General features: G+C 42.6%; 1 long non-coding RNA gene across 1 annotated transcript; it reads right to left on the bottom strand.

The window, feature by feature from the left end:
• Positions 1-1,778: 1,778 nt before the first annotated feature.
• On the bottom strand, positions 1,779-19,173 carry LOC138198165 (uncharacterized). The gene is made up of 4 exons (XR_011178255.1): positions 18,990-19,173; positions 13,688-13,758; positions 4,342-4,464; positions 1,779-2,337 (listed from the first exon to the last, which is right to left on the bottom strand). It is a non-coding gene; the product is annotated as an uncharacterized lncRNA (long non-coding RNA).

Genomic DNA, 19,173 nt, shown 5'->3' on the forward strand with positions numbered 1-19,173 from the left:
TGGTTATGATGCAGAACAAAGGCTAATCTGTTTCACAAGCCACTGCTTCATCTATTCAACCCCCCCCCCCTCCCCCCCGCTAGCCTCCCCCCAGCACTGCCAACAAACGTTCAACTGGCCGCCTCACATAATTAGACCCGTTTGCTGGATTGGCCCTACCGAGAGGGATGAAACAATCCCACAGACAAACATTAACCCAGTCTCTGACCCGGCAGCTTGTCAAGAAGATGAACATCTGAGACTGCTGGGAGAAAAAAACAAAAAAAACAGCATTCCACTTCCAGTAAACCAGGAAGGGGGAGGGAGGGGGATTTTGGGAAGTTTGGTGAGTCATCACTTTTTCTTTTCTACCGGCTCTCCCCCATTTGACATTGCACCACGGAGCTTCACTACCTCCACAGCAGATTGCTCCGTCATGCTTTCAATGGTTCCCCCCTTTAAGTTTTCGCAAGTGTCTCCTATTTACCATTGCTGCCAGAGTCACAGCTGCCTGCACAGCTGTCACCAACATCTTTGTTGGTGCCGACAGATGCTTCACTTTGAAACCTGAGGAGACTTACAGCATTAGAAAAAAAGAGGAGACATGCAACAACTTGAACCTCTGCTTGCTTAGACAATTGGTTCATCACTCAGGTCTGCTCTTGTGAGTGTGTTGAACAGTTTCAAGTGATTGGGTCAAATACAGTGGATGAGATGAGTCAGTGCATGTCTGCAAGCATGCTGCGAATTTATTACTCGCTAACTTCATCTCGTGTGACAATAACATACTGACGAATGCTTGTTAAATGATGACAGTGCTCAAATATAGGAGCTTTTACTGCAGTTTCAGGAGGAAACCATAATGGAAAGTGTTTCAATTCTCATTGAGAAAACCACAAACTTTATTGCTGTACTTTCTTGCCCTATTTTTATGTCAGCTCTTTTGTGTGACCACTCATTCGTCCTTAAAGCGCTTTGTTCCACTAACTGATCATCAACATCATTTTGTGGTCAGGGACTGTGCCCGATGGGCCCCCCCCTGCACGCCACACAATAACACCCCCAAACCTTGTATTAGGGGCCTTTTTAGCTTCAGGGGCTAAGCTGCTCTCTGCACTGCTCAATGCAACACACATTAACACAGGATATTTATCACTCTTTAATGACAGACTCCACAAAGGATGATGTCACCGACCGCAACACGACAACGTACAACAAAAGGGCGGCCGTCCCAGTGCCCTCTCAGTTGGACCGCACTGACCTCATGTGATTGATAGGCCTCAGTCTCAGTGGGCTCTTTGTGCCAGTGTGGTCGTCGTGGTATGTGGCACTTGAGGTCTCGGTGCTGCTGCTGCTACTGATGACTAAGAGTGACTAATCAAAACAGTCGTAGAAGCCGGCCTGCTTCACAAAGATGGTTGTTCCCATTAAAATGTCATCAAACACTTCATATAAGGCAGTGTTTGCTCTTGCGGACAAGCGTCTATCACCTTCGTCAGCTGTACATGGTCAGACTGTTTGTGTTATGTCTGCGCACAGTTAGTTAAAAGCACTACATGCACACAGCCAAAATGCTTCAAATATGTGTGTGTGCTCCCTGTTAATTAGATATGGATAGATATGACATGTAGGCCTTATTGGCTCTGCGTCACCTGTCAGGCTTCATTTGTAGACGTGCCAGTTGTTGTCGAGATGGGTTTGTCCATCCTCAGTCACAACAGCTTGAATGGGGGTTCTACTTTACTTCCCCTTCTCCTTCCAGTGCATCAACTTCATAGATGTTACAATAAATAGACATGGAAATCCCCTTTGCCCACACTTCTCATTTAAAACATAATTTTTCTCATCATTGATAGTGAAAAATTTAACTTATTTACACTTTAACTATTAACACACACACATACATGCACACATTAATCAGCCTGTATTAAGTTAAAAGGACCCATCCTGTCCCACAGCTATTGCACACAAAACGATTTCAGTTTCCAGTAAAGGTAAATAACTTCAGCATTTCTCTGAAAGTGTTCCCTTGTGCATAAACACACATATTTAACCAGTACACTCATCAAAGACCTTTCGTTTGAAATACATTAAAAAAAAAACAAATAAAAAAAAAAACCTAACAACGTCTACCGTGATTTATGAAAAACAAAATCCATTACTTCTCCAAAACCTCTGCTTGTGGTTTTCCTTCAAACGGGTGCTTTGCTGGCTGACTCACTGGCTGAAGTACAACGGATTTCCACTTCCACTTTGGCCTGCTCATCTGAAACGCTGCAGAAAAAGCACTGCGAACGGAGGGAGGAAGAGATGCAGATCTGGAAGCCATTAGAAGCTGGCAGCTGTGGCCTGGAGTGGCTGATTCAGAGGAGGAGAGAAGAAGAAAGAGAGAAGGAGGGTACGCCACATGATTGCCATAATGATTTTAATATCTGTGCATGTGTAGGTCATTAATGCAGAGCCTTGTGATTGAACAGCAGGGAAGATGAAGACTGTAAAAAGTATTTTCCAAAGGAAGTTCCTCTTTAGAACTCCAATGGTTCTGCCTGCATTTCCTCTCGAGAGTTGTAGTGTCTTATCCGCCTGTTTATCCATCCTCTTCATCAGATATAGTTTTTTTTTATTGCTTCCTTCCTGTCTTGATAAGTTTGTGACACACACACATACACACACACACACACACACACACACACACACACACACACACACACACACACACACACACACACACACACACACACACACACACACACTCACACGCACACGCGCGTATGTTTCACTATCCCCATATGGAACATTTTTGACGTTCATTCCCCCGTCCCTTACTCTGACCTTAACCATCACAACTACTACACACCGAACTTTAAGCCTTACCCCTAAACCTTAGGGAGCAGCAAATTCAAACATTCAAACACGTCCCAAATAGTTATTGTTAAATCATCGCTTGGCAACTATAACGCAGTAAGTCTGCCAAGCTTTGGATTTCTCTTCATGATGAAGTGTTGAGTATGGGGGCTCGACTAAGAGTAATACTCTGGGCACAAAACTTTTGGAGGGGGGCTTGTTTTTTGTTTTTTTTATCACTCAAAAACAGTCATCTAACCATAGACAGTGATTTAAAGTGAGTGTAGCTTTCAGGTCTGAAAAGTGAAGCTGATGCAGTAGTCCCTGAAAGTGCAATACCACCGGGGGGGAGGCAAAGAGGGGGGGGGGGGGGGGGGGGGTTATTTGACAGGCCTGGGGTGCAACCGGGTTTCCCCGGATACGTGAGCGGGCATAATGTCCTTGGGTTCTCAGTCAGATTAATTATATGTAGCCATCAAGTGCAGTTTTAGACTTTTGATGCTCAAAACATAAAAAAAAAAAAAAAAAAAAAAAAAATCTGCATTAGTTTATGCTAGCTAGCTACAGCTGATAACGTCTGCTGGCAACAGTTGTCATTTTAGCTGACAAGATCCAAAGCTGTCAACTAGAAATGAGAGATAAACTGTTTTAAAGATTACTTGGAGTTTATAGTTGTAAACCCTCCCCTGTTAACAATGTAAACTATTTTCAGTATTTGTGTAGAAAGTCCGACAGGCGTAGGAGCATTACTTAAACCAAATGGGGCTTTGTGAACAGTCAACTTGGACGTCCTGTGGTTATAATCACTGATATGCTAACTCTGGTGCATCCATGTGAGTCAGGTGTCAGGTTAGTGCCAGGACAAGGAAGTGAGACGGGTTTTCCATAAATAGTAAGCAGACAGATTCCACAGGAGCGCGTCCAACTCTCCAATACCCTGTTTAAAAGGCCCGTGGAGAAGCCCCCGGTACGAGACGGGGACCATGGGACTCTGGGTTTTCACCCATGACTCACCCATGCGAATCATAAGGATGCACACCACACGACTCATCCAGGATTCAAACGTACACTCTCACACATGCAAATGAAATGTGTAACATGTTATATGCAGGGGCACAAACACAGTAAAAAATATGGATGTGAATATTCATGGTTTTGGGTTTTAGTGATGGCAACATTTGTAATCTAGGTCAGTGAAGTTCAGTGACTGAGTGAGAAAAAAAATCTCCATCTGGGATTTCTCCATGTTTCATAGGCCTGCCCTTACAAATACACTACATTTATTTGAGAACGCTATCTTTATTACTATTTAAACTCAAGTTGCTGTATTATACTTTATGAGCTTAACGTCTTTGTTCAGTGACACAGCATGAGAAGCTGGGTTTGTCCCTTTGATTGTACAGTGTCTCGATTTCAAAAGCACACGAGTAAACCTCTCTCCGCATGATAGATTTTCAGTTGCGCCCACCAATCGAACCAAACCCTTCTCCCTCCTCACCTCTCTGCTCTTCTCCTCACCTCTTCTTTACCATTGTGTTTTGCTGTCTCTCTTCAGCATCTCCGGTGGTCTGACATCATCGCTGCGGTGGTCTGACACCCATGTGGGCCTCCAGGTCAACAAGAGGGAACGGGGGACATCAACTGGGTCAAAGAACACACACAGAAAGAGAAAGAGAGAGGGACTTTCACCTGGTATGAGTAACTTTGTTGGCAAGGAAAGATAATAATGCTTGTAAAGCCTCCCTATAGATTAAAACCAAAGAGCCACAGCCGTAATGGTAGTGAACCTGAGCTAAACAAACGTATTCTTAACATGAGCATGCCACACGTTTCTATAATGATTGAGGCCATTTAAACAACTGATTCCATTTTATGTCAGGATGGTGTAAAGTCAATATGCAGCCATTTGAAATTTAGGAGATTTAACTACAGTTGCAATTCTAAAATCAAGGAGGGACTGAACGAAGTGCTCTTATTCAGAGATTCAACTATTAAACCGCAACAGCTGTGAAAATCAGAATGAGTTTAAGAATTGCTCACTTTTTGTCACTGTCCTTTCATTTCTCATGTCAGATCCAGATGGTTCTCATCAAAACAATCCAATCTCAATTTTGGATATATAAATAAAACAAAATAAACATCCGTTTTCAATACGGTCTAACTGTTTTGAGAATAGAGCCATCTTTTATCCTTCAACTGTAACTTCAATAATACAATCCACTTTTATTATCATGTCCCAGGCGTCATTAGTTGATTTCCAGTATTTGAGTGAAATTTTCTTGAATAATTAATGAGAAAAAGAAAAATCCAACTGTGGAGATACATCACTGTATCCTGTTATATATGGTGAAATATGAATTGCTGGATTAAAAAAATTTCATTTCAAGAACAAAACACGCAATGCGAGTTGAAAGTAATAACATCAAGATAAACAGAATAGTTATCATGTTTAATTAAAGAAAAACTGTCAATTTAATTCATTTCAAAGGAGTCTGAATACTTTCTGAAACAGCTATAAATACTTATACAAGGCTTGGGTAAAAAAAAAGGAAATATATAATCCAGTTTGATGGTAAATTTTGAAGAGCTATCCAAGGATTGGGCCATAAATATGTATATACAGCACATGTAATTTTATGATGCGTCACCTTCCTTTGCATGTCTTTTCCCAAAGAAAGCTTGTAATAATAGCATAGGAATACTTGTATTTGATGAATAGAGCTGTCTGACCAGTTGCAATGAGTTTCAAATCTATGCTAGTGGATTTGCATATACTCTCCTGGCATGAACTGAAACGAGCAGCTATCTGTAAGCAGAAAATCAGCATTTGTAGGCAGTGAGCCAGAACATTAAAAAAAACATTCAGATTTGAGGCAAATCAATTTGAGCAAACTGGTTGCGCAGCAGTTTCCCCAACACCCAAAGCACTTCAAACTCTTGGAAAAGATTTCAACCTGAAACAGGTTCTGTTTAAAAACAGAAAGAGACCGGTTGCTGCCTGCACATGGGCTTATTGGAGTTTTATGGAATTTTTTATGGCATAATATTTGGAAACAGACTCACTGAAGAAGAGTTGGGAAAAATTTATTGATTGTGAAATATAAACACTCAGTCACCTGCAGGCCTGCTAGTGAAAGCACCACAGTTATGAAAGAGATCTAAGCAGAGGTGTTATGGAAAGCTGCCATCTGTATGTGGTTGTGTCCTTTATATTCTCCACACGTGTAAGTTTAAATACACACAGTAACAGGTTTCCACGATGAGAAAATCGAAGACAGAAGACAGTCAGATTTATTTAACACAGTTAGGTGATATATGATTTATTTTAAGCTTCCAGTGTCAGAAAGTCCAGATCAAGATACATTTGGTGTGAAGTGTTTATGAAATAAATTAAAAAACTCTTTTGCATGCACTTTTAACAGGGTCCCTATAGGGTCAGCTCCGCTCCTGTCCAACTGGAATTCAGTATCAGATTATGAAGTAAAAATTCAATCTTTATCTTGCCCTGAGCTACAAATCGAATTAAACCTGAAAAGCACCTGGAAATCTGGGTGCTCTTTGCATCTGTTCAGAACTAAATAATGTATACATGTTTACATTTCTATGAAGAAAATATGGTGTTAAAATGTAAATATCTGCTCCAACCTGAGGTTCAGAAGAGAACTCCAAAAGTTATACTTTTGAAGGAAGGAGGTCGCGCTTTTCATCAAGTCTATGTGAAAACTTTTCAACAATTTGACTTGAGAGATACAGGCAAAAGATAACCCTTGCCTCATTCATGTGACTCTTTCAAAGGGGGAGGGAGGAGCACTGTGACATATGTCCTTCATGAACTTCTCTCAATATTGATGTTGCAGCTTAAAACAGAAATATATCACTTCCTTTTGTGTTTATTATTAGCAGACAAGGTCATGGAATTTACCAGAAATAACTTTGTTAAGACCAGATGATCCTCCCATGATCTTTGGGATGTGAGATGCAGGATATGCTGAGAAGAGGTTGTGTGCTGAGATGATCAAGAGTTTCATCATTGTTTTATGTCATCTCTGTGTTGTATTTTTATCAAGGCTGTTTGCAGATTGATGTAAAACATATCGTCACACGACACGTACAGTATGTGCGCACTCACACATCCATGTACCGAATCACTTAGTAAACAAACTGGAGTAATTTAGTTTGTAAAATACCGTGACTGGATGAATCCACACTAAGCCGCATGAGATCATTGAATACATATTATGAAAGTCTGATAAAAAAAAATGGGGAAAAAAAAAGACCGCGAACTACGACTACGTGCTCAATGTCACATTCTTCTAATGCAAGAAACACCCACGGCCGCCTTTTGAACAATACTATTCTTCACACTTAATCATAGCTGTTATTTATTACTAGAAAAATGTATGTTATTCGAAACTTTGCACGCTGTGTTCCTCTGTTGATTTACACAAACCTGAATGCTGCTTGGATGACAGCTTCCATGGGTTGTGGTTTGCGAAATGATTGAGCAACACTGTTCATTGACGTATACGACTTTAACTTGATGACTCGACTTCTTAAAACTCCTTGTAATGTGTTAACACACATGGATGAAAACCACAAAGAGAAATCACAAACTAAACATACAGGGGGAGGAGGAAATGATAGAAAATCATTCAGAGTTAAATAATGTGGAGTGGAGGTTGGAAGCTCGTGTTCAGAGAATTGGTTGCTTTGTTGGTCCAGACTGAAACAGCTTTTGGATGGATTGCCATGAAATTTTGTGCAGACGTCCGCAGAGAAAATATCCCTACGAATTTTGTCATCCTCCGACTCTTTCTCTAACGTCATCATTCGGCTGCATGACTTTTGCAATTTCACACAAATGAGTAATAACTAATGCCATGAAATTTGGTCAGCACAGTCAGGATGCAGAGGAAATTATTCCGTTGATGATTCCCTGACTTTTTCACTTTGTGCCATCACCTGGTCAAGTTTTTAACATGATTTTTGTTTGTGACCGAATACGTGCAAAACTAAGGATAGTCCCATCAGCCACGGCTGTACGTTGTTTATTGGGGTAATTAGCGAACATTAGCATGCTATAACGGTGAAATAATCAAGCAGTAAACAACAGTGACGTCACCCATTAGTTTTTTAACTGTTGTTATGAAGCCTCAAATTCCGGTTTTGGAAAGGCCCTTCTGGTGAAGTACAGTGGGGCTTCAAGTCTTGTTGCCATATTTGTGCTGATATTGCATTAGACTGCATTATTGTTTGCTTTATTTTGTCCAACACTTTAACTCTATTCGCACCAAAATGCTTGTGCCTCGGAGGGCACTGCAGCTGCATTCGCTGAGGGCGCAGTGAGAGTGTATTGGACTCGGCATCCTGCCACAGGAGCTGCTGCTCTCAGGGCCTTCCTCATAAATCCGTTGTGAAAGCTCTGGGGCGTCTGACCAGAAGGGGAGAGCAGAAACGAGAGGATGGTCGGCTGCTGTTTGAGAGAAAGATGGAAAAACACAAAGACAGGAAAAGGCTATTTGCCAAAACAAAGGAGAAATCCTTGAGCTTTTGCCCATTTAGTTGGAAACAGCTTCTCAGGGTAAGAAAACAAATGCATCTGAGTGAAGTATAACCATTCATCTTCAGTGAACAGTGATACTGTATATAGCTAAAAGAATGACAGTAATACAAGACATGGTGATATGGAGATCACATGAAAAATCATGCATTGTTTGACATTCCTTTCTAAGCCATTTGATTCCACGCATCTATGCCTTGTTCTTGTTGTGTGTGTGTGTGTGTGTGTGTGTGTGTGTGTGTGTGTGTGTGTGTGTGTGTGTGTGTGTGTGTGTGTGTGTGTGTGTGTGTGTGTGTGTGTGTGTGAGAACACTCAACCATGAAAAGCTTTAAAGTAGGTAGCTTTTGATACATTCCTATTTGTTTTCTGGGCACGAGATCAAAGTCAGGTGGCCTTAAAATTAGCTCTGAGGGGTTTTGTATTGTGTGCCGCCGCTGAGTAAAGACCTAGAGGAGAGAGCCAGTCCTTTAATGTTGATCCAAAAACCATACTTTCCACTTCGTAACACCATTTCACAGGTGAAAGCCGTGTCAGCCTCCATGAAACTGATTCCCACAGTGAGCCTTTGCAGTAACATGGTGAATACTAATGTAATGATTCTGGGTTCATCCTGTTAATTTGTATGGATAAGTGATCCAAATTCATATTCTGGAGGAAATGAGAGGCCCGTGGAGGCAAAAGCTATTCTCAGTGACAGAATCGGATTATGTGACGATCCATATGCAATCACTTTATGCCAAGGGAGAAGACAGACGTGGAGAAGAGATGGCAGAGAGGAGACGGAGGGATGAGAGATGAGAAGGAGGTGTGGGGGTGTGCGAGGAGAGGGAGGCCGATACGGAGGGAGAGGAGGGCGATGGGAGAGCGAAATAGCAGGGTTGCCAGGACTCCAAAGCTTGTCTGTCATTCCGTGCGTCAGTCAGCCTATTCCCAGGCTCACACGCAGGTAGCCTACAGTATTTGCGCAAGTGAGTCTATATACACACACACACACATACAAAACACACACTTTTTCTCACTCCATCAACGCAAGCTGGAAATATCCCTTTTTATCCTCTTGTCACAGTCTAATTAGATTCCACCACCACAGCAATGCTTTCCCCCTCTACATTTTTCTCTCTTTTTTTTTTTTTTTTTTTACCTCACTCACACTCTCTGCCACACTGTAGCACTGCAGCCCTTCTGGCAGTTTCCTTGGCAACAGCTGCTTCCTGTTTGTCTGTCTGTGTTGCCATGAAGGAAGGGTATAGGGGTGATGTTGGTGGCGGCAGACGGCTCACTAATGACAATAAAGTGGCCCTGAAGTGGACATCAGGTTCACCTGGTAAACATGTCTCAGAATAGCAGCGGCACAGGAGCGGCACTCGGGCCTCTGCTCGTATTATCACCGTCCGTTCTGGGGAGTAATTAGCACAATCACGAGGGAGCAGTAATACGCTGACCTTCATTTTGTTCCTTTTGCTCATCAAGGTAACATCCACCCTGGGAGTTGCATGATAGTACAGCTCTGCTTTTGCTTTATAACAGAGTTTTTCAAGCTTTTCAAGGCAAAAAAAATTCTCCAGAGCCAAACTGACCGCTCACAACACCCCACTTAGTTACTGTTGCTACGCCTGTCACCTTTTTCTGTTCTCATACAGCACATATGCAGTGTATCGTGATCAACAGGGTCACATTTACCACTCATAATCCTCAGTAATCAATGTCTCTTCATACACAGGTAAATAATGCAGACTTCATATTTCTTTTACGTTCAGTTAGTTGAAAGTTTTATCTCAAGATTTCAATGTTTTCACCTGATTCATTTTAAAACAAGAACCACATGAAAGGGTCTTAAATATACTCTTGATGGCTCTAAAACAGACCGAGGTTAAAGCTGCTTTTCTCAGGAAAAAGTCCTGCATACCCACCAGGCAACAATTCATGTACCAGACATGGAAATAAAGAAACAGCATTGTAGCAGTGTCCCTAGTTATGATGGAGTATCAAGGTAACATGAAGACAAAAAAAGAAAACAAGAGAAGGAAGTTCTTGTTTTTTGCATTTTGAGAATAAAGTTGAAATGTCAAGAATAAATTTGACATTTTCAGATTAAAGTCAAACTTTTGAAGATCTTATAAAATGTATTGTGTAGATGGACTTTTGAAATTGTGCTTCAGAATCAGTGGACTAGCAGACTACTTCAGTCCATCCGCTTTGGAGGATGCCCGGATCAAATGTGCACTGACAGAGTCACAGAAAATCGGCATGCTAACATTTGCAGCTTCTGTTAGAGTAGACAAACCCACCAGTCACACTTCAGCTCTTGTGTTGTTTGGTTTTGAAAAAAAACTACAACCAATCTCTCTCCTCTGTAGTATTTTTATCCCTTGTCATGTTTTTCATTCACCAAATTAGAAATCACATGGCCCCAAAGTTGGAAACCGTTGTTCTGTATCTGATGATTAATTACAGGACGGTGGTTTGAGATTTATCCTCTCATTAAGAAAAACAGAAGCTCTGCAGTTCCGTTTTAATAAACCTGCCTGTTTTCCAGCCTCTAACGTGAGCCGTGTAACACCCCTGTTTCAAGTAGCCCACACAGTTCACCAGCATAATTAATCATCTGTGGCATCTGTGCAAACATAAATATGGGCACCGCTGACCTGAGAGGAACTAGCTCATTGCAGTGAGGGAGGTCAGCGCGAGTCAGTCGGAGCAAATTAGACCTCAGAGTCCTCAGAAGAGCTCAGGCCATTTCTGTGATTGCTGCTTCAGTGTTTTAGACCAGAGTAAAATATCAAACGATACAGACTTACATGCATTTATATGAACACTGCACATTGCTTTTCGTCGCTTCCATATGAATTTGCTTTTGTGTAAGTTTTACGTCCTGTTGAGAGTGAATAAGTCTTTGCAGAGTTCTCAACCTGAAGTAGGTGAGTGAGATATTGCGGCTGTGTTACCTTTAGCCAGATAGGATTTTGCACAACAAACTAATTCAATGGAAACAGTCATCTTCGTGTTGCAACCTGAGAATCTTATGATGCTTTCAATTTCTCATTAACTGACCTGAGCAAAACATGGGTCGTAATTTGGATCTCTGAAAAAGCGCACATATCGTTTGTTCTTGCACATTCGAAGAGCGTGTTTTCCGCTCTGCGTTGTCATCCCCACTTGTAAATGACTTCTAAATGTGCCAGTGAGTGAAGCTCAGAGTCTTTAGCGACAGATGAATGCTTTGAAGTCATCGCATATTTCTACAGCAAGAAACCATAATGACAGCCGTCATATTTGTCTAAGCATCCCAGACATAGCTGAGGCAGCGTTTGATAAATGCCTAGAAGAAAATAAAAACTTTGCGCCCAAAGCATTTGTTCAAAGACGAGGTCTTTGCCAAAAGCCACTGCAGTGTTTTTGGCAAGAAGTGAGGGGTATACCTGTATCTCACAGGAGACAATAGCTTCTATTTGAGAAACTTCTGAAGTTCGCAGGTACAACACACGGTAAATAGAGTATGTGGGGAAAGTATCTTGTTCCATACCGGTCTGCTTCCCTCCCAACTCGCACAGAAGATAAAAGAGGAAACACGGCAGAAAGAGAGTGGGAAACACAGAGCGACTTCAAAGCTGAAGAAGAATTTCTTTAAACATGGTTCTCCAAAGACCACATCAAACACGAGGGGAGGCGAAGGGGGGGGTGGGGGTGGGGGGGGGTTTGGGTTCACGTGTATGCATGTACATAGATGTGTGTGTGTGTGTGTGTGTGTGTGTGTGTGTGTGTGTGTGTGTGTGTGTGTGTGTGTGTGTGTGTGTGTGTGTGTGTGCATCATAACATGCCACAAACTAACCGAGATGCATCTAGGCTATTCTGCTCCAACCCAAGTGTAGAGAAGAAAAAGAGGCTGTCAGCTCTGATAAAGAGTTTGGAGTGCGTGTACATGTATGTCTGTATGTGTGTGTGTGTGTGTGTGTGTGTGTGTGTGTGTGTGTGTGTGTGTGTGTGTGTGTGTGTGTGTGTGTGTGTGTGTGTATGCGTGTACGTGTGCGTGTACGTGTGTGTGTACATGTGTGTGCGTTTCTTCTCATTCTGGGAGGCCTCTTCAGCACCCAGAGAGCACTTCAGCACAGCGGCTGCCAAGGAGACGATCAGAGGGTGGCCCCGCAGCCCACACACACGCTCACGCATCCTCACCCTGCTGCATCAGGGCTCCCATCATGTGCGCACACACACACACACACACACACACACACACACACACACACACACACACACACACACACACACACACACATACACACACACACACACACACACACACACACACACACACACACACACACACACACACACACGCACACACATCAAACCACACACTTCTTGCTCTTTTATTGTGTATAAACCAGAGTGGATATTGATCGTTTTAAACACAGCATTTACGACGCAAATGCTATTCCTAGGGCCTAGAGTACACCCACACACGTTTTCCCCTATGATGCACATACACAAGTGATACCAACACACACAAGTGAACAAACAAACGACGATACATTAAAACAGACATTCTTGACATTCCTGTAAAACCCTCTGGTATCATCTGCTGGAAACTCAACACGATCACTTCTGACTCAGTGGCCCTTCATCAGAAAAAAACACAACCTTTCTCCTGTTTTAACGAAGCTGTCTACGGAGTTTCAGACCTGGTGTTTCATGCTTCACTCAGTAACAATGGCACTAGTGTAAAAAGGCAGACTGCTTCAATTGGAAATTGTGTGAAGTATTCCAGTCTGAGGTTGGTGTGCTGTCTGACCCCATGGCTCTTGTCTCTTCCTTTCTTTTCACTGTGTTCTTCCTACTTTTTGTAACTCTGGCAGGAGAGCCATTGTGGATCTGTATCCTTCCTGTCGGCCAATTCTCTTTGGATCTGAGGCCTCCCGGCGACTGTCCCTGCCCGTCTGTCTCCACTTCTGCCCGTCTGTGTGTCTTGTTTTTGTGTTTGTTTCTTCCTGATACCTGTTAGTGATTATGATGAGGTCTCTAATTGACTTTACAGATGTGGGTTCATTTGGCGTTTGCAAATAAGCTTAAAATGCATTTAGGTTTTAGCAAGACAAAGAATTTACATCCACAAGATATCTGTAGCTGTATGAAAAAAAAAAGCATGTTCACATGCTAAATGAAAACGCTCACACAATGATGTTAAGCATGTATAAATGTGGTTAGCATGCAAATGTCACGACTTAGACATATTTCTGAAATGTTGTCATAATCAATGTATGAATTATTGAGTCGTGGCCCCTTGTGTGTTTTGTGAGGTCAACTGACCTTTGACCTTTGAGTCCTTAAGTCCACGTGAATGTTTGTGCCGAATTTGAAGAAGGTCCCTCATGGTGTTCCTGAAATATCACATTCACAAGAATGGTAAGAGCATTTCTCACGGTGACCTTGACCACCAAAATCTATTCAGTTCATCATTGAGGCAGAGTGAACATTTGTGCCAAGTTTGAAGAAATTCTGAGATATCACATTCACGAGAATGGGATCGACGGACAGGATGGACATGATGTCACATTGATGTTTGACCACAAAAATCTTATCAGTTCATCCCTGAGTCCAAGTGAACTTTTGTGCCAAATTGTAGGAAGGTCCCTTCAGATGTTCCAGAGATGTTGTGTTTATGAAAATAGGATGACAGGATACGTGACATCACGGTGACCCTGATCTATGACCTTGGACCAACAAACTCTAATCAGTTCTTCCTTAAGGCCAAGTGAATGTTGTGCCCAAATTGTAAGAAAATTAGATATCGCATTTCGAGAACAACACGGATGCACGGACGGACGGATAACCCGAAAACATAAGGCTTCCAGTTTTGACTATTGCTTGCCTGGAGGCACAAATATAACTGTTAACAAGAACATTTGTTAAATTACAATGATTACTGTGAACATTTTGTTCTTTCTGTCCCTATGTAATGCTAGTCCTGTCCAAATGGGGCTCAAGTCAACAATGAAACATGTCATGTACATGCATACAATACACCCACAAAACACCTCAGCTCTGATAAACTGGTAGCAGTTGGACAGGGTGACCTTTGGTTGACAGTTGATAATCTGTACAGCTGTTATGGCAACAGTGGAACACTGGAAACCTATCATAAACACAATCATGTCACACCTCAGCGTTTACGCTTGGCATTTATCATTTGTGTCTTCCAGTGAAATTTACAAAAGATGGACAAAAAAACACACAGCCACAGGATGAGATCAGAGTTTGAACTTCCTCTCTACCCTCTAAACATCCTGTGTAAAAACCATTCTATCGCAGCAGAGGAAGTCACGTCTGACAAGAAGGACACCGGGGTTAGTGGGACACGATGGGAACTACACCACAGCGGGCCGAGCTGAATGACAAATTTATGTAAATACTGCAATCAACACAAATACAGTTTATATTCAATACAACTTCCTTCTCACAACCAAGCAAGCGGGGCGTTGAAAAGTGTCTGACAGGCATTCGATAGCATCCATTCATTACGGCATGAGACTCTCAGCCAGCTGAGCGAGTGTACTAACCTGCGTGAAAGAATCCATACTAATGTGATTAGGTTTGATGCTGCAGATGATTTGCCTCAGGACATTGTTCTCCTCTGTGATCCTTCTTAATTGATACACGGATGTGGGTGGATGGCTAAGGCTAGCTAGCGAGGGGAGAGGGAGGAACATGAAGAAAAGGGGCTTCGGTGTATGCAAAAGGAGACGGGGGAAGAAGCACCTGCTGCGTCCACATGGCTCTGAATGGCCCGGTTTAAGTGGCTGCACTCACGCATGCATCAGTCTGAAGCGAAGCCCCTGCTGTGAGCAAATGCAGTTGCAAGCACATGGTGCCTCTGATCAAGGCTATTGGCAAGATGGTTTGTGTTAACCGGGGGTGGAGGGGCGGACCAGAGATAGTAAGCCTGGCTGTTTATATTGAGGGAGTTGAGGCACAGGTGCATGTTGTAAAGAAGGATAGTTAAGGGTGAAATGGGGATAGACGGGGAGGCGGATGACGGGTAAAACAATGAGTAAAGCAAACAACAGAAATGGGAGTATAGATGGAGTCCAGTGTGGATGTTTGGAATATTCTCACTTTCTACAAGGTGCATGACAACAAAGCACATTGTAGAAAGTTTTCCCTGACCCTTAGAGAATCTGCACACACCATTATAGGTCATTACTGTCCTGTTTCTGTGCTCATTATACTGTGACATATGAAGGGACAGCAGTGGAAATTTATTGGTAAGCATTAATTGCTGTGTGCTTACAGCAGGGATGTAGACCTATGATGTCATTAACTGGTTAATGGTCACATCAGTATTGCATAAATGACAATTCCAATGTTTATTCAAATAACAACCATTATCACAGTTGTGTTAGTATCTGTTAGCGTACGTATGTGTGTGAAGCGGAGAGCAGCAGATGTGAGCGATAGCCATTGTGTGTGTGTGTGTGTGTGTGTGTGTGTGTGTGTGTGTGTGTGTGTGTGTGTGTGTGTGTGTGTGTCAGCAGAGAGAAACATCTGTGTGCAGACCCACCTGCACGCAATCATCTTCATCCAACTTCCGCACTTATTTGTCGGTATCACAAAGAAATCCCTCTACTTATCCACTTATCCTACTTAAAATGACTTTTCCATTTCAGCACTAAACTGTACACATGTCCATATATTCAGGATTAGATATCAAGAGTGTTTATGAGTCACGCAGTTTGAAAGCTCATCTTGGCAGATGTTACAGCCAGATAACATCAAACGAAAGCTGGATACACACACACAGACACACACATAATATAGACGCAGTTGGAACCATCCTCTATATGAGTAACTGCACAAACTGAGCTGAGTCGGTTATCGAGTGCTTCTGGTGGGGTAAAGACAAAGCTAACCGACTGCGCAGGACTCTGCCAAAGTTTGTGCTTAAAGTTTCTTTTACATCTGACACCGAAACTCGCTTTTGCTTTAGTGTCAAGGGGCGTTGCAGCATTTCAAATTTAGATGAATGGAGATACTCTCAAACAGTCACTTACACCACATCGCCGTCTCAGAACGTCAATGGGATGAGAGTACAACTCTCGCTATTACTCAAAGTAGAAGAGAAAGTTGACGGCTCCCTACAGATGCTTTGTTTTACGGGGGAATGTTCAGACTCAGATGTCAGAATATGTGCTTGTAAAATGTCAAATAAACTGAGAGTAGCTTGGATACAAAGTCAGAGTGGGTGATTAGCATCAATCTCTCAAGCTAAAATACCCACAAAGAGACACAGAAATAAAGTAAAGGAAGAGCAACAATGGACTTCCTCATGTGAGACAGTCATTTTAGCCACTTTGTGTGTGTAGGGGGTCCGGCAGTGTGTGTAACTGTGAGTGTTCGGGAGTGAAAACAGCAGCACTAGCAGCACATACACCAACAGCGTGCCGGTGTGTGTGTTTGTGCAGGTTGTGGGGCAGCAGTGTGTGCATATGCAGCATGAGGAGAGCGCTGGGGGGAGACCACCTACACTTCCACCTGCTCTGCCTTTTAGAGGGGCCTCTTCAATCACAAGGCTGGGGTCATTATAGATGCGAGCCTCTAGCCGCCAGGCATTGTTTAGCTATTTCTGTCCTCGCGCTTTTTACAGTGAAACATCGAGCTAAAGCCCCATTAAAAAACCTGCACTTCAAAACACGAGCAGCCGTGACAGGAAACATCGAGCCCTGCATATCAGACTCTCCTTTTTCCACAAGTGGAAAATAAAATCCTGAACTGTACTTTCTGAGGCGACTTAGAAATGTGAGTTTATTTTTTTTCTGGAACGGGGGATAATTCAGCAAAACTTCACCATAACAAACTTGTCTTTATTATGGAGGTAGATGTGATAATAAATGAGGACACCGCCGACTTTGTCCAGGCTGACACGGTGATGAAGAATGACAAGGCAGCGAACTGTTTGACAGGCACTGTGAAGATGACTAAGTCCAAACTTTCAGAGTGAGATACGAAGTCGGAAGATGTTGTTTGTTCTCGACTTCAGGGAAAATGATTTGAAGGCTTCTGATGCCGCAGAAAGCCTTTTCCTGTGTTTCAGTTTGCTGTGTGCAGCTCGTTCCCTTCAATTCGACCACATTTTATATTAATTGAAAGGATCTGGTTTCGGGCGAGTTGAAAATACATTGCGCATGACTATAAGATTAAAAGAGTAGTTTCACATTTTCTGAGAGTCCACTGATACGGCTACAGAAACAGAAACAGAAACAGCTATGAACATATAGCCAGTTTTCAGCCTAAGAAAAAAATCTCACTAATTATATCATATGAAGGTTATATCTTTTGGTTTTTTTCTATACAAAAACTTAAGCATAGAAATTAAACATTGTGTGTTTATGTGTGGAGATGTCTGCTGCTTCCAAGCTAAGCTGGCAGCATATTTACAAAATGTAACAGTGCTTTAAGTCTTATCATCCTATTTGCGATAAAAAAAAAAAAAGCTAATAAGTGCATTTCCCCAAATGTCTAATTATTATGTCAACCTTCAAACTCATAAGCCTCAGATCTTGCCAGATACCATCTTTGTTTGAAACACTAGTAAACAACTTAGCCATGCAAACAATTACGCTGTAATTTGTGACCAAACAAAACTCTTAAACGTCCCAGAGAGCATCTATATTTGGTGCAGGGCTTCCTAAATCCACTACTTAACGTAAACTACATTAAATGGGAGGTAATTAGTGTGCCACTAACAGACCACAAGCTGCTAATTGTGCTGCCTGTGGCTGCCTCTGCTTGCCTCCACCCATGACTGCTCCTAATGTCGACCTTTACATCTATGCGGCATGAGATCTTTGTCCGAGCGCAGAGCACGCAAACAGTAATTGTCAGCTGAGGTGAGGTACAAAAACATGTCTGATAGCAGGCTGAGCTAAGGCAAGTGTGTGTGTGTGTGTGTGTGTGTGTGCGTGCGTGCATGTGTTCAGCTCAAGCTGTGTACAAGGTGTTGCACCAGCAAAAGTGCATTTACATATGTGAGTAAGAGTGTGACTGTGAGTGTGAGTGAGAGTGGAGTGCCGTGTCTGTGTGTGTGTGTGTGTGTGTGTGTGTGTGTGTGTGTGTGTGTGTGTGTGTGTGTGTGTGTGTGTGTGTGTGTGTGTGTGTGTGTGTTTGTGTGTGAGTGGATAAAATATGTGGGTGTTTGTGGGGGAGTTGGATGATTTTTACAGGCACTGATTCACTTGAGGGCATCCGTGTCCGGGCTTGTTTAAGATGTGCCGGGTGCTGGGCGCTGGGAATGGCGCTCAGTTACGGGATCACGCAAAGGCTCCCTGAGGCTTAACAGGAGTTGCCGACGCAGACAAAGTCAGAAATTCTGTGGTCTTTTATGTTGACGGTAAAACCTGCATGTGAGTGTTTGCCCCCAGAAACTGCTGCCACTGCACCTTTTCTCTGAACCCAAACCTAAGAAGGTCCCGGTGGATTTTTTTTTTTTTTTTTTATCACACAAGCACTTGCACAACAACAAACTAAAGACACATGTGTTATATGATTTATTGTACTGCTGTTTGATTATTTTACGTGATAAGATTTAAGGGTGTGTGACTTACAACTTACTCACCCTGCCGTCATCGCCTTGAGCCATGAACCTCTGCGTACTTGCCGATCAGCGACGTTATTCCCGTCAAGGTCGTGACCTTCCCGTCATTCGTGTCTGCCCGAAGGGATTCCCTAGTCTGGTTTTACCCACGTTACGATGTCCTAGCGTCTGGCTCTGCAAAGTTTCTTCTGTGTTTGTTTGGACT

This window comes from Embiotoca jacksoni, unplaced genomic scaffold (assembly GCF_022577435.1).
Source record: "Embiotoca jacksoni isolate LCO1_2020_lvr unplaced genomic scaffold, fEmbJac1.0.p SCAF_15, whole genome shotgun sequence".
Taxonomy (NCBI): Eukaryota; Metazoa; Chordata; class Actinopteri; family Embiotocidae; genus Embiotoca; species Embiotoca jacksoni.